A 14,090-nucleotide genomic window follows, 5' to 3' on the forward strand; every position below is an offset into this window, starting at 1 on the left:
GGAGAGAGGGAGGGAGGGAGGAGATGGATGAGAGGGGGAGAGAGGGAGGGAGGAGATGGATGAGAGGGAGGAAGAGAGGGAGGGAGGAGATGGATGAGAGGGAGAGAGAGAGGGAGGGAGGAAATGGATGAGAGGGAGAGAGGGAGGAGATGGATGAGAGGGAGGAGTTAGAGGAGAGGGAGAGAGGGAGGAGATGGATGAGAGGGAGGGAGAGAGGGAGGGAGGAGATGGATGAGAGGGAGGAAGAGAGGGAGGGAGGAGATGGATGAGAGGGAGGAAGAGAGGGAGGGAGGAGATGGATGAGAGGGAGAGAGAGAGGGAGGGAGGAGATGGATGAGAGGGAGAGAGAGAGGGAGGGAGGAAATGGATGAGAGGGAGTGAGAGAGGGAGGGAGGAAATGGATGAGAGGGAGAGAGGGAGGAGATGGATGAGAGGGAGGAGTTAGAGGAGAGGGAGAGAGGGAGAGAGGAGATGGATGAGAGGGAGGGAGGAGTTGGATGAGAGGGAGAGAGGGAGGAGATGGATGAGAGGGAGAGAGGGAGGAGGGATGAGAGGGAGAGAGGGAGGAGTTGGATGAGAGGGAGAGAGGGAGGAGTTGGATGAGAGGGAGAGAGGGAGGAGATGGATGAGAGGGAGAGAGGGAGGAGGGATGAGAGGGAGAGAGGGAGGAGTTGGATGAGAGGGAGAGAGGGAGGAGTTGGATGAGAGGGAGAGAGGGAGGAGATGGAGATGGAGGGAGAGAGAGGAGGGGGAGGGATGAGAGGGAGAGAGGGAGGAGTTGGATGAGAGGGAGAGAGGGAGGAGTTAGAGGAGAGGGAGAGAGGGAGGGAGGAGATGGATGAGAGGAGGAGGGAGGAGTTGGATGAGAGGGAGAGAGGGAGGGAGGGAGGGAGGGAGGGAGGGAGGGAGGGAGGGAGGGAGGGAGGGAGGGAGGGAGGGAGGGAGGGAGGGAGGGAGGGGGAGGGAGGGAGGGAGGGAGGAGTTGGATGAGAGGGGAGGGAGGGAGGAGATGGATGAGAGGGAGAGAGGGAGGAGGGATGAGAGGGAGAGAGGGAGGAGTTGGATGAGAGGGAGAGAGGGAGGAGTTAGAGGAGAGGGGAGAGGGAGGGAGGAGATGGATGAGAGCGAGAGAGGGAGGAGTTGGATGAGAGGGAGAGAGGGAGGAGTTGGATGAGAGGGAGAGTGGGAGGGGAGGGAGGGAGGGAGGGAGGGAGGGAGGGAGGGAGGGAGGGAGGGAGGGAGGGAGGGAGGGAGGGAGGGAGGGAGGGAGGGAGGGAGGGAGGGAGGGAGGGAGGGAGGGAGGGAGGGAGGGAGGGAGGGAGGGAGGGAGGGAGGAGTTGGATGAGAGGGAGGGAGGAGGAGATGGATGAGAGGGAGGAGTTGGATGAGAGGGAGAGAGGGAGGATGCTGAGTATCAAATAAATGTTTATGTGTCACATGCTTCATTAACAACAGGTGTAGACTAACAGTGAAATGCTTACTTACAGGCCCTTCCCAACAATGCAGAGAGAAAGAAAACAGAGAAATAATAGAAAGTAAAACATGTAATAGAAGTAATAATAAATACACAATGAGTAATGGTAACTTGGCTTTATACACAGGGTATCAGTACAGTGTCCATGTGCAGGGGTACGAGTTATTCAGGTAGATATGTACATATAACTAGGAATAAAGTGACAGATAGTAAACAGTAGCAGCACCGTATGTGATGAGACAAAACAGTTAGTGTAAAAAGGGTCAGAGAAGGGAGGGAGAGGGGCAGATTGATAGCATAGTGTAGCGAGAATAGTAGGCTAATGTGCAGTGGATAGGGGTAGTAGGATTGGGTAAAAGCGTTCAATGAAATCATGCATGAGAAGGGGTGATTGGGATCAGAGTGGTGATAAAACTAAAACACAGTAAAGGATTGGCTAGGACAGCCTGTAATGTCCTATCCTAGACAGGTCTTTAAGGGCTCAGTGCCAATGCACTGTCGTCACCATAAAGAGCTCATTTAAGACATTCTTAAGGACTCCAAGCCAAAGCTCTGTGACGCTGGTGCTGTCATCTCCATAACTGAGGAGGCTTGCAGGGCCACCTACTGTCACCATGCCAACCCACTGCAGTGCTTCCTGAGGCCATCCTACCCATAAAGTAGTGGTCATCAAGACAGTGGTCTGCAAGGCATTCCTATCTGATCACCAAACATTTCTGTAAAAAATGATAAAGCCTTCCTTTCCTAGTTTTAAAATGTATTTCACGCTGTTGGCGGTAGGTGTACTTGATTCAGCAGCCCGAGCGTGTTCCCATCTTGAACCATTTCATGTGTCTGACGGTAGAACTCCGCCAAACCGACAGGCCCAGAGAGAAAATCAATTGCACTTAGAGGCCTACCACTGGCCAATCAGATAGCTCAGATCACCATGTCTGCACAGTTTCCTCGCGCCATAGACTGTAAAAAGAAGCCTTGAATGCACAGCAAAGTTTGTAATGTGAGATTTCTAAACGTTTAAAACCATGAATTAAAAAATATATATACTTAACCAGGCAAGTCAGTTCAGAACAAATTCTTATTTACAATTACGGCCTAGGAACAGTGGGTTAACTGCCTTGTTCAGGGGCAGAACGACAGATTTTTACCTTGTCAGCTCTGGGATTTGATCTTGCAACCTTTCGGTTACTAGTCCAATGCTCTAACCACTAGGCTACCTGCCGCAAAGAGAGAGAGAGACTCAAAACTTTTATAATCCATAATGCGTGTTCTCCCTACCACCACTCACACTACAACCAGCACTGCAGCTGTAATGAATGAGTACAACCAGCACTGCAGCTGTAATGAATGAGTACAACCATCACTGCAGCTGTAATGAATGAGTACAACCATCACTGCAGCTGTAATGAATGAGTACAATCATCACTGCAGCTGTAATGAATGAGTACAACCAGCACTGCAGCTGTAATGAATGAGTACAACCAGCACTGCAGCTGTAATGAATGAGTACAACCAGCACTGCAACTGTAATGAATGAGTACAACCAGCACTGCAACTGTAATGAATGAGTACAATCATCACTGCAGCTGTAATGAATGAGTACAACCAGCACTGCAGCTGTAATGAATGAGTACAATCATCACTGCAGCTGTAATGAATGAGTACAACCAGCACTGCAGCTGTAATGAATGAGTACAATCATCACTGCAGCTGTAATGAATGAGTACAATCTTCACTGCAGCTGTAATGAATGAGTACAATCATCACTGCAGCTGTAATGAATGAGTACAATCATCACTGCAGCTGTAATGAATGAGTACAACCAGCACTGCAGCTGTAATGAATGAGTTCAGCAAAGTGTTGTGATAAGCTTGTGTTGTTATTATTAGCAGTGTCTTCTTTAATATCAGTTAATATTTCACTGGTCATAGGAGAAACAAAATGAATGGGTGCGACTTAAGTTTCGCCATCAGCTGGAAGACTGTGTCCCCTTTAGGGAGAGACGAGGGACGGTGAGTTGGGTGAGAGGCAGCCTCACTGCTGCTCCCTACCTACCCTCAGACTGACCATCAGATGCAGGCCATCAGTCCAGGAAAAAAAAGAAGCTAATTATATTGCTCACTCAGCTATGCTTCACAAGTAATACAACAAATGATCTATTACCAGTGTGACCATATACCTACATGTTTTTAAATATAATTTAAAAACGGTCTGAGAAAAACAACACTGACAGGACAATTCAAGCAAAGCCAGTATGCAGTGATAATGTATAGGGCCTATAGTTTACTGCACAAACCTCATTGCTACAGTTCTGTTTTTAATTGGTTAATGTTGCATAGGCTTACATTTTTAAGTCATGTTAATAAAAAATCAGAGGTAGATCTTGGCATGCATTTTGACTCAGAAAGTGATCTTGACTTAGAAATGGTTGGTGACCACTGCCATAAAGCATCAGAACAGAACAGAGCAGAACAGAACAGAGCAGAACAGAACAGAACAGAGCGGGAGTCTTCAGTGTTGTTGGCAAACGGAGCAGTCAGGCACTTAGCAGCCAACGAGATGCACGACTGACACCACAACTACTGCCATCTGCCTAGAAAACCACATCAGTGGCTTCCTGTCGCTGCAGAAGCAAGAGTGTGTGTGAGTGTGTTGGGGAGACATAATTTATTGGATCACTGCCGACCGGCTGGGGAGCTGAATCCCTAAGGAGCACTCCACACAAAGCAGCATCACATCACAGCTCAAACCGGCACACACACACGCACATACACACACACGCACACACACACGCACGCACACACACACGGATTAATGTGTTCAGATAAGAGACAACAAATATTGTATTTTTTTCTCACCCTACCTGCCCCATTTTTAATGAGATGCATATATGTTACTGTATATACATCACTGTTTGTACGGAGGAAAGATCTTGCTAATCAACACCCTCAACTGAACTTAAAACAATATGCAACAGCAACTGCACTTTGATCATAACAACTCTTATCTGCCTTCATCATTAAACACATGCATTAGAGTTCCTGCAACATGGCCACCAATTCAAGGTGATGATGAGAACACCACAGTTAAACACTGCCCACTCCTGGCCACTGTCTATTCCTGCTGCACTGGCCTAAAGTCTAGCTCATATCAAACATACAGAAGAATTATCCAAATACCCATTTCCTGTAGACCATTGACACAAAATAATAACTGGCTGTGGCAATTAACCAGTCCAAAAGACCAGGCAATTAACCAGTCCAACAGACCAGGCAATTAACCAGTCCAATAGACCAGGCAATTAACCAGTCCAAAAGACCAGGCAATTAACCAGTCCAACAGACCAGGCAATTAACCAGTCCAATAGACCAGGCAATTAACCAGTCCAACAGACCAGGCAATTAACCAGTCCAAAAGACCAGGCAATTATCCAGTCCAACAGACCAGGCAATTAACCAGTCCAATAGACCAGGCAATTAACCAGTCCAAAAGACCAGGCAATTAACCAATCCAAAAGACCAGGCAATTAACCAGTCCAATAGACCAGGCAATTAACCAGTCCAACAGACCAGGCAATTAACCAGTCCAAAAGACCAGGCAATTAACCAGTCCAACAGACCAGGCAATTAACCAGTCCAATAGACCAGGCAATTAACCAGTCCAAAAGACCAGACAATTAACCAGTCCAACAGACCAGGCAATTAACCAGTCCAATAGACCAGGCAATTAACCAGTCCAACAGACCAGGCAATTAACCAGTCCAACAGACAAGGCAATTAACCAGTACCAAAAGACCAGGCAATTAACCAGTACCAAAAGACCAGGCTATTAACCAGTCCAAAACACCAGGCAATTAACCAGTCCAAAAGACCAGGCAATTAAACAGTCCAAAAGACCAGGCAATTAACCAGTCCAAAAGACCAGGCAATTAACCAGTCCAAAAGACCAGGCAATTAACCAGTCCAACAGACCAGGCAATTAACCAGTCCAATAGACCAGGCAATTAACCAGTCCAACAGACCAGGCAATTAACCAGTCCAACAGACCAGGCAATTAACCAGTCCAACAGACAAGGCAATTAACCAGTACCAAAAGACCAGGCAATTAACCAGTACCAAAAGACCAGGCAATTAACCAGTCCAAAAGACCAGGCAATTAACCAGTCCAAAAGACCAGGCAATTAACCAGTCCAAAAGACCAGGCAATTAACCAGTCCAAAAGACCAGGCAATTAACCAGTCCAAAAGACCAGGCAATTAACCAGTCCAAAAGACCAGGCAATTAACCAGTCCAAAAGACCAGGCAATTAACCAGTCCAAAAGACCAGGCAATTAACCAGTCCAAAAGACCAGGCAATTAACCAGTCCAAAAGACCAGGCAATTAACCAGTCCAACAGACCAGGCAATTAACCAGTCCAACAGACAAGGCAATTAACCAGTACCAAAAGACCAGGCAATTAACCAGTACCAAAAGACCAGGCAATTAACCAGTCCAAAAGACCAGGCAATTAACCAGTCCAAAAGACCAGGCAATTAACCAGTCCAACAGACCAGGCAATTAACCAGTCCAATAGAACAGGCAATTAACCAGTCCAATAGACCAGACAATTAACCAGTCCAAAAGACCAGGCAATTAACCAGTCCAATAGACCAGGCAATCGACCAGTCAAATAGACCAGGCATCCTACCAGTGAAATAGACCAGGCATCCTACCAGTCAAACAGACTAGGCATCCTACTGGTCAAACAGACCAGGCAGCCAACCAGTCCAAGAAACCAGGCACCCAACCAGTCCAAGAAACCAAGCAGCCAACCAGTCCAAGAAACCAGGCAGCCAACCAGTCCAAGAAACCAGGCAGCCAACTGGTCCAATAAACCAGGCATTCTACCAGTCAAAAATACCAGGCATTCTTCCAGTCAAAAATACCAGGCATTCTACCAGTCAAAAATACCAGGCATTCTTCCAGTCAAAAATACCAGGCAGCCAAGCAGTCCAATAGACCAGGCAGCCAAGCAGTCCAGTAAACCAGGCATTCTACCAGTCAAAAATACCAGGCATTCTACCAGTCAAAAATACCAGGCAGCCAAGCAGTCCAATAGACCAGGCAGCCAAGCAGTCCAATAGACCAGGCAGCCAAGCAGTCCAATAGACCAGGCATCCTACCAGGCATCCAAACAAGTCAATAGATCAGGCAGCCAACCAGTCCAATATACCAGGCATCCAACCAGGCCAATAGATCAGGCAGCCAACCAGTCCAATAGACCAGGCATTCTACCAGTCCAATAGACAAGGCAGCCAACCAGGCAAGTAGACCAAGTTGCCAAACAGTCCAATAGACCAGGTATCCTACCAGTCAAATATACCAGGCATCCTACCAGTCAAGTAGACCAGGCAGCCATCCAGTCCAATAGACTAGGCAGCCAACCAGTCCAATAGACCAGGCATCCTAACAGTCAAATAGACCAGGCAACCAAAAAGTCCAAAAGACCAGGCAGCCAACCAGTCCAATAAATCAGGCATTCTACCAGTCCAATAGACCAGGCTGCCAACCAGTCCAATAGACCAGGCTGCCAACCAGTCCAATAGACCAGGCTGCCAACCAGTCCAATAGACCAGGCTTCCTACCAGTCAAATGGACCAGGCAGCCATCCAGTCAAATAGACCAGGTAGCCAGCAAGTCAAAATGGACCAGGCAGCCATCCAGTCAAATAGACCAGGAAGCCAACCAGTCCAATAGACCAGGCAGCTCACCAGTCAAATAGACCAGGCAGCCAACCAGTCATATAGACCAGGCAGCCAACCAGTCAAATAAACCAGGCATCATACCAGTCAAATAGACTAGGAATCCAAACAGTTGAATAGACCAGGCAGACAAGCAGTCAAAGAGATCAGGTATTTCACAAGTTAAAAAGACCAATCAGCAAACCAGTCCAATAGAACAGTCAGCCAACAAGTCAAATAGACCAGGCAGCCAACCACTCCAATAGACAAGGCAGCCAACCAGTCCAATAGAACAGTCATCCAACCAGTCCAATAAATCAGGCAGCCAACCAATCCAATAAATCAGGCAGCCAACCCGTCCAACAAACCAGCCAGGGAATCAGTCCAATAGACCAGGCATCTTACCAGTCAAATAGACCAGGCAGCCAACCAGTCAAAATTGACCAGGCAGCCAACCAGTCAAAATTGACCAGGCAGCCAACCGGTCCAATATACCAGGCAGCCAACCAGTCCAATAGACCAGGAAGCCAACTAGTCCAATAGACCAGGCAGCCAACCAGTCCAATAGACCAGACATCCTACCAGGCATCCAACCAAGTCAATAGATCAGGCAGCCAACCAGACCAATATACCAGGCATCCAAACAGGCCAATAGATCAGGCAGCCAACTAGTCCAATAGACCAGGCATCCTACCAGTCAAATATACCAGGCATCCTACCAGTCAAGTAGACCAGGCAGCCAAACAGTCCAATAGACCAGGCAGCCATCCAGTCCAATAGACTAGGCAGCCAACCAGTCCAATAGACCAGGAATCCTACCAGTCAAATAGACAAGGCATTTAGCCAGTCCAAAGAACCAGGCATCCTACCTGTCCAATAGACCAGGCATCCTGCCAGTCCAATCGACCAGGCATCCAACCAGTCCAATAGACCAGGCCTCCAGTCAATCAAATAGAGGTAGCCAACCAGTCCAATAGACCAGGTAGCCAACAGGTCCAATAGACCAGGCAGCCAACTAGGCATCCAACCAGGTCAATAGATCAGGCAGCGAACCAGTACAATATACCAGGCATCCAACCAGGCCAATAGATCAGGCAGCCAACCAGTCCAATAGACCAGGCATCCTGCCAGTCCAATAGACAAGGAATCCTACCAGTCAAATAGATGAGGCATTTAGCCAGTCCAAAGAACCAGGCATCCTACCTGTCCAATAGACCGGGTAGCCAACCAGTCCAATAGACCAGGCAGCCAACCAGTCCAATAGACCAGGCAGCCAACCAGTCCATTAGACCAGGCCTCCAGCCAATCAAACAGACCGGGTAGCCAACCAGTCCAATAGACCAGGCAGCCAACCAGTCCAATAGACCAGGCTGCCAACCAGTCCAATAGACCAGGCTGCCAACCAGTCCAATAGACCAGGCTGCCAACCAGTCCAATAGACCAGGATGCCAACCGGTCCAATAGACCAGGCATCCAACCAGTCCATTAGACCAGGCCTCCAGCCAATCAAATAGACCGGGTAGCCAACCAGTCCAATAGACCAGGCAGGAAACCAGGCATCCAACCAGGTCAATAGATCAGGCAGCCAACCACTCAAATAAACCAGGCAGCCAACCAGTCCAAAATACCAGAGAGCCAACCAGTAAAACAAACCAAGCATCCCACTAGTCAAATAGACCAGGCAGCCAAGCTGTCCAATAGACCAGGCAGCCAACCAGTCCAATAGACCAGGCATCCTAACAGTCAAATAGACCAGGCATCCTAACAGTCAAATAGACCAGGCATCCTAACAGTCCAAAAGACCAGGCAGCCAACCAGTCCAATAAATCAGGCATTCTACCAGTCAAATAGACCAGGCAGCCAAGTATTCCAATAGACGAGGCAGCCAACCAGTCCATAAGACCAGGCAGTCAACCAGTCAAATACACCAGATATCCTACCAGTCAAATAGACCAGGCATCCTACTGGTCAAACAGACCAGGCAGCCAACCAGTCCAACAGACCAGCCAGCGAATCAGTCCAATAGACCAGGCATCCTACCAGTCCAATAGACCAGGCATCCCACTAGTCAAATAAACCAGGCAACCAACCAGTCAAACAGACCAGGCAGTCAACCAGTCCAGTAGACCATGCAGCCAGCCAGTCAAACTGACCAGGCAGGGGACCAGTCAAATAGACCAGGCATCATAACATTCAAATAGACCAGGCAGCCAACCAGTCCAATAGACCAGGCATCCTACTAGTCCAATAGACCAGGCATTCTACAAGTCAAATAGACCAGGGAGCCAATCAGTCAAATAGACCAGGCAGCCAACCAGTCAAACAGACCAGGCATCCTCCCATTTAAATAGACCAGGCATCCAATCAGTCCAAAAGACCAGGCATCCTACCAGTCAAATAGACCAGGCATCAAATCAGTCCAAAACACCAGGCATCCTACCAGTCAAATAGACCAGGCATCCAATCAGTCCAATAGACCAGGCTTCCTACCAGTCAAATGGACCAGGCAGCCATCCAGTCAAATAGACCAGGCATTCTACCAGTCCAATAGACAAGGCAGCCAACCAGGCAAGTAGACCAAGCAGCCAAACAGTCCAATAGACCAGGTATCCTACCAGTCAAATATACCAGGCATCCTACCAGTCAAGTAGACCAGGCAGCCATCCAGTCCAATAGACTAGGCAGCCAACCAGTCCAATAGACCAGGAATTCTACCAGTCAAATAGATGAGGCATTTAGCCAGTACAAAGAACCAGGCATCCTACCTGTCCAATAGACCAGGCATCCTGCCAGTCCAATCGACCAGGCATCCAACCAGTCCAATAGACCAGGCCTCCAGTCAATCAAATAGACTGGGTAGCCAACCAGTCCAATAGACCGGGTAGCCAACAGGTCCAATAGACCAGGCAGCCAACTAGGCATCCAACCAGGTCAATAGATCAGGCAGCGAACCAGTACAATATACCAGTCATCCAACCAGGCCAATAGATCAGGCAGCCAACCAGTCCAATAGACCAGGCATCCTACGAGTCCAATAGACAAGGAATCCTACCAGTCAAATAGATGAGGCATTTAGCCAGTCCAAAGAACCAGGCATCCTACCTGTCCAATAGACCGGGTAGCCAACCAGTCCAATAGACCAGGCAGCCAACCAGTCCAATAGACCAGGCAGCCAACCAGTCCATTAGACCAGGCCTCCAGCCAATCAAACAGACCGGGTAGCCAACCAGTCCAATAGACCAGGCAGCCAACCAGTCCAATATACCAGGCTGCCAACCAGTCCAATAGACCAGGCTGGCAACCAGTCCAATAGACCAGGCTGCCAACCAGTCCAATAGACCAGGCTGCCAACCAGTCCAATAGACCAGGATGCCAACCGGTCCAATAGACCAGGCATCCAACCAGTCCATTAGACCAGGCCTCCAGCCAATCAAATAGACCGGGTAGCCAACCAGTCCAATAGACCAGGCAGGAAACCAGGCATCCAACCAGGTCAATAGATCAGGCAGCCAACCAGTCCAATATACCAGGCATCCAACCAGGCCAATAGATCAGGCAGCCAACCAGTCCAATAGACCAGGCATCCTACCAGTCCAATAGACCAGGCAGCCAACCAGTCCAATAGACAAGGAATCCTACTAGTCAAATAGACCAGGCAGCCAACCAGTCCAATAGACCAGGCATCCTAACAGTCAAATAGACCAGGCAACCAAAAAGTCCAAAAGACCAGGCAGCCAGCCAGTCCAATAAATCAGGCATTCTACCAGTCAAAAAGACCAGGCAGCCAAGTAGTCCAATAGACCAGGCAGACAACCAATCAAATAGACCAGGCAGCCAACCAATCAAATAAACCAGGCAACCTACCAGTCCAATAGACCAGGCATCCCACTAGTCAAATAAACCAGGCAGCCAACCCGTCCAACAGACCAGCCAGCGAATCAGTCCAATAGACCAGGCATCCTACCAGTCCAATAGACCAGGCATCCCACTAGTCAAATAAACCAGGCAACCAACCAGTCAAACAGACCAGGCAGTCAACCAGTCCAGTAGACCAGGCAGCCAGCCAGTCAAACTGACCAGGCAGGGGACCAGTCAAATAGACCAGGCATCATAACATTCAAATAGACCAGGCAGCCAACCAGTCCAATAGACCAGGCATCCTACTAGTCCAATAGACCAGGCATTCTACAAGTCAAATAGACCAGGGAGCCAATCAGTCAAATAGACCAGGCAGCCAACCAGTCAAACAGACCAGGCATCCTCCCATTTAAATAGACCAGGCATCAAATCAGTCCAAAAGACCAGGCATCCTACCAGTCAAATAGACCAGGCAGCCATCCAGTCAAATAGACCAGGAAGCCAACCAGTCCAATAGACCAGGCAGCTCACCAGTCAAATAGACCAGGCAGCCAACCAGTCAAATAAACCAGGCATCCTACCAGTCAAATAGACTAGGAATCCAAACAGTTGAATAGACCAGGCAGACAAGCAGTCAAAGAGATCAGGTATTTCACAAGTTAAAAAGACCAATCAGCAAACCAGTCCAATAGAACAGTCAGCCAACAAGTCAAATAGACCAGGCAGCCAACCACTCCAATAGACAAGGCAGCCAACCAGTCCAATAGAACAGTCATCCAACCAGGCCAATAGATCAGGCATCCTACCAGTCCAATAGACAAGGAATCCTACCAGTCAAATAGATGAGGCATTTAGCCAGTCCAAAGAACCAGGCATCCTACCTGTCCAATAGACCGGGTAGCCAACCAGTCCAATAGACCAGGCAGCCAACCAGTCCAATAGACCAGGCAGCCAACCAATCAAACAGACCGGGTAGCCAACCAGTCCAATAGACCAGGCAGCCAACCAGTCCAATAGACCAGGCTGCCAACCAGTCCAATAGACCAGGCTGCCAACCAGTCCAATAGACCAGGCTGCCAACCAGTCCAATAGACCAGGCTGCCAACCAGTCCAATAGACCAGGCTGCCAACCAGTCCAATAGACTAGGTAGCCAGCAAGTCAAAATGGACCAGGCAGCCATCCAGCCAAATAGACCAGGCAGCTCACAAGTCATATAGACCAGGCAGCCAACCAGTCAAATAAACCAGGCATCCTACCAGTCAAATAGACTAGGAATCCAAACAGTTGAATAGACCAGGCTGACAAGCAGTCAAAGAGATCAGGTATTTCACAAGTTAAAAAGACCAATCAGCAAACCAGTCCAATAGAACAGTCAGCCAACAAGTCAAATAGACCAGGCAGCCAACCACTCCAATAGACAAGGCAGCCAACCAGTCCAATAGAACAGTCAGCCAACCAGTCCAATAAATCAGGCAGCCAACCAATCCAATAAATCAGGCAGCCAACCCGTCCAACAAACCAGCCAGGGAATCAGTCCAATAGACCAGGCATCTTACCAGTCAAATAGACCAGGCAGCCAACCAGTCAAAATTGACCAGGCAGCCTTCCAGTCAAAATTGACCAGGCAGCCAACCAGTCCAATATACCAGGCAGCCAACCAGTCCAATAGACCAGGCAGCCAACCAGTCCAATAGACCAGACATCCTACCAGGCATCCAACCAAGTCAATAGAACAGTCAGCCAACCAGTCCAATAAATCAGGCAGCCAACCAATCCAATAAATCAGGCAGCCAACCCGTCCAACAAACCAGCCAGGGAATCAATCCAATAGACCAGGCATCTTACCAGTCAAATAGACCAGGCATCCTACCAGTCAAATAGACCAGGCAGCCAACCAGTCAAAATTGACCAGGCAGCCAACCAGTCAATATTGACCAGGCAGCCAACCAGTCCAATAGACCAGGCATCCTACCAGGCATCCAACCAAGTCAATAGATCAGGCAGCCAACCAGTCCAATATACCAGGCATCCAACCAGGCCAATAGATCAGGCAGCCAACCAGTCCAATAGACCAGGCATCCTACCAGTCAAATATACCAGGCATCCTACCAGTCAAGTAGACCAGGCAGCCAAACAGTCCAATAAACCAGGCAGCCATCCAGTCCAATAGACTAGGCAGCCAACCAGTCCAATAGACCAGGAATCCTACCAGTCAAATAGACGAGGCATTTAGCCAGTCCAAAGAATCAGGCATCCTACCTGTCCAATAGACCAGGCATCCTGCCAGTCCAATCGACCAGGCATACAACCAGTCCATTAGACCAGGCCCCCAGCCAATCAAATAGACCGGGTAGCCAACCAGTCCAATAGACCAGGCAGCCAACCAGGCATCCAACCAGGTCAATAGATCAGGCAGCCAACCAGTCCAATATACCAGGCATCCAACCAGGCCAATAGATCAGGCAGCCAACCAGTCAAGTAGACCAGGCAGCCAACCAGTCCAATAGACAAGGAATCCTACCAGTCAAATAGATGAGGCATTTAGCCAGTCCAAAGAACCAGGCATCCTACCTGTCCAATAGACCAGGCATCCAGCCAATCAAATAGACCGGGTAGCCAACCAGTCCAATAGACCAGGCAGCCAACCAGTCCAATAGACCAGGCAGCCAACCAGTCCATTAGACCAGGCCTCCAGCCAATCAAATAGACCGGGTAGCCAACCAGTCCAATAGACCAGGCAGCCAACCAGTCCAATAGACCAGGCTGCCAACCAATCCAATAGACCAGGCTGCCAACCAGTCCAATAGACCAGGCTGCCAACCAGTCCAATAGACCAGGCTGCCAACCAGTCCAATAGACCAGGCATCCAGCCAGTAAAATAGACCAGGTAGCCAGCAAGTCAAAATGGACCAGGCAGCCATCCAGCCAAATAGACCAGGCTGCCAACCAGTCCAATAGACCAGGCAGCCAACCAGTCCAATAGACTAGGCATCCAGCCAGTCCAATAGACCAGGCATCCAACCAGTCCAATACACCAGGC

The 14,090-nt window shown here is 49.0% G+C and overlaps 1 protein-coding gene across 3 annotated transcripts in view; it reads right to left on the reverse strand.

Moving 5' to 3' along the window:
* The window catches only part of LOC112231273 (disks large homolog 4-like), a 117,280-nt gene that overhangs the window by 42,002 nt on the left and 61,188 nt on the right, over positions 1–14,090 (reverse strand). The gene's annotated exons all lie outside the window — the stretch shown is intronic.

This window comes from Oncorhynchus tshawytscha, linkage group LG33 (genome assembly GCF_018296145.1).
Source record: "Oncorhynchus tshawytscha isolate Ot180627B linkage group LG33, Otsh_v2.0, whole genome shotgun sequence".
Taxonomy (NCBI): Eukaryota; Metazoa; Chordata; class Actinopteri; order Salmoniformes; family Salmonidae; genus Oncorhynchus; species Oncorhynchus tshawytscha.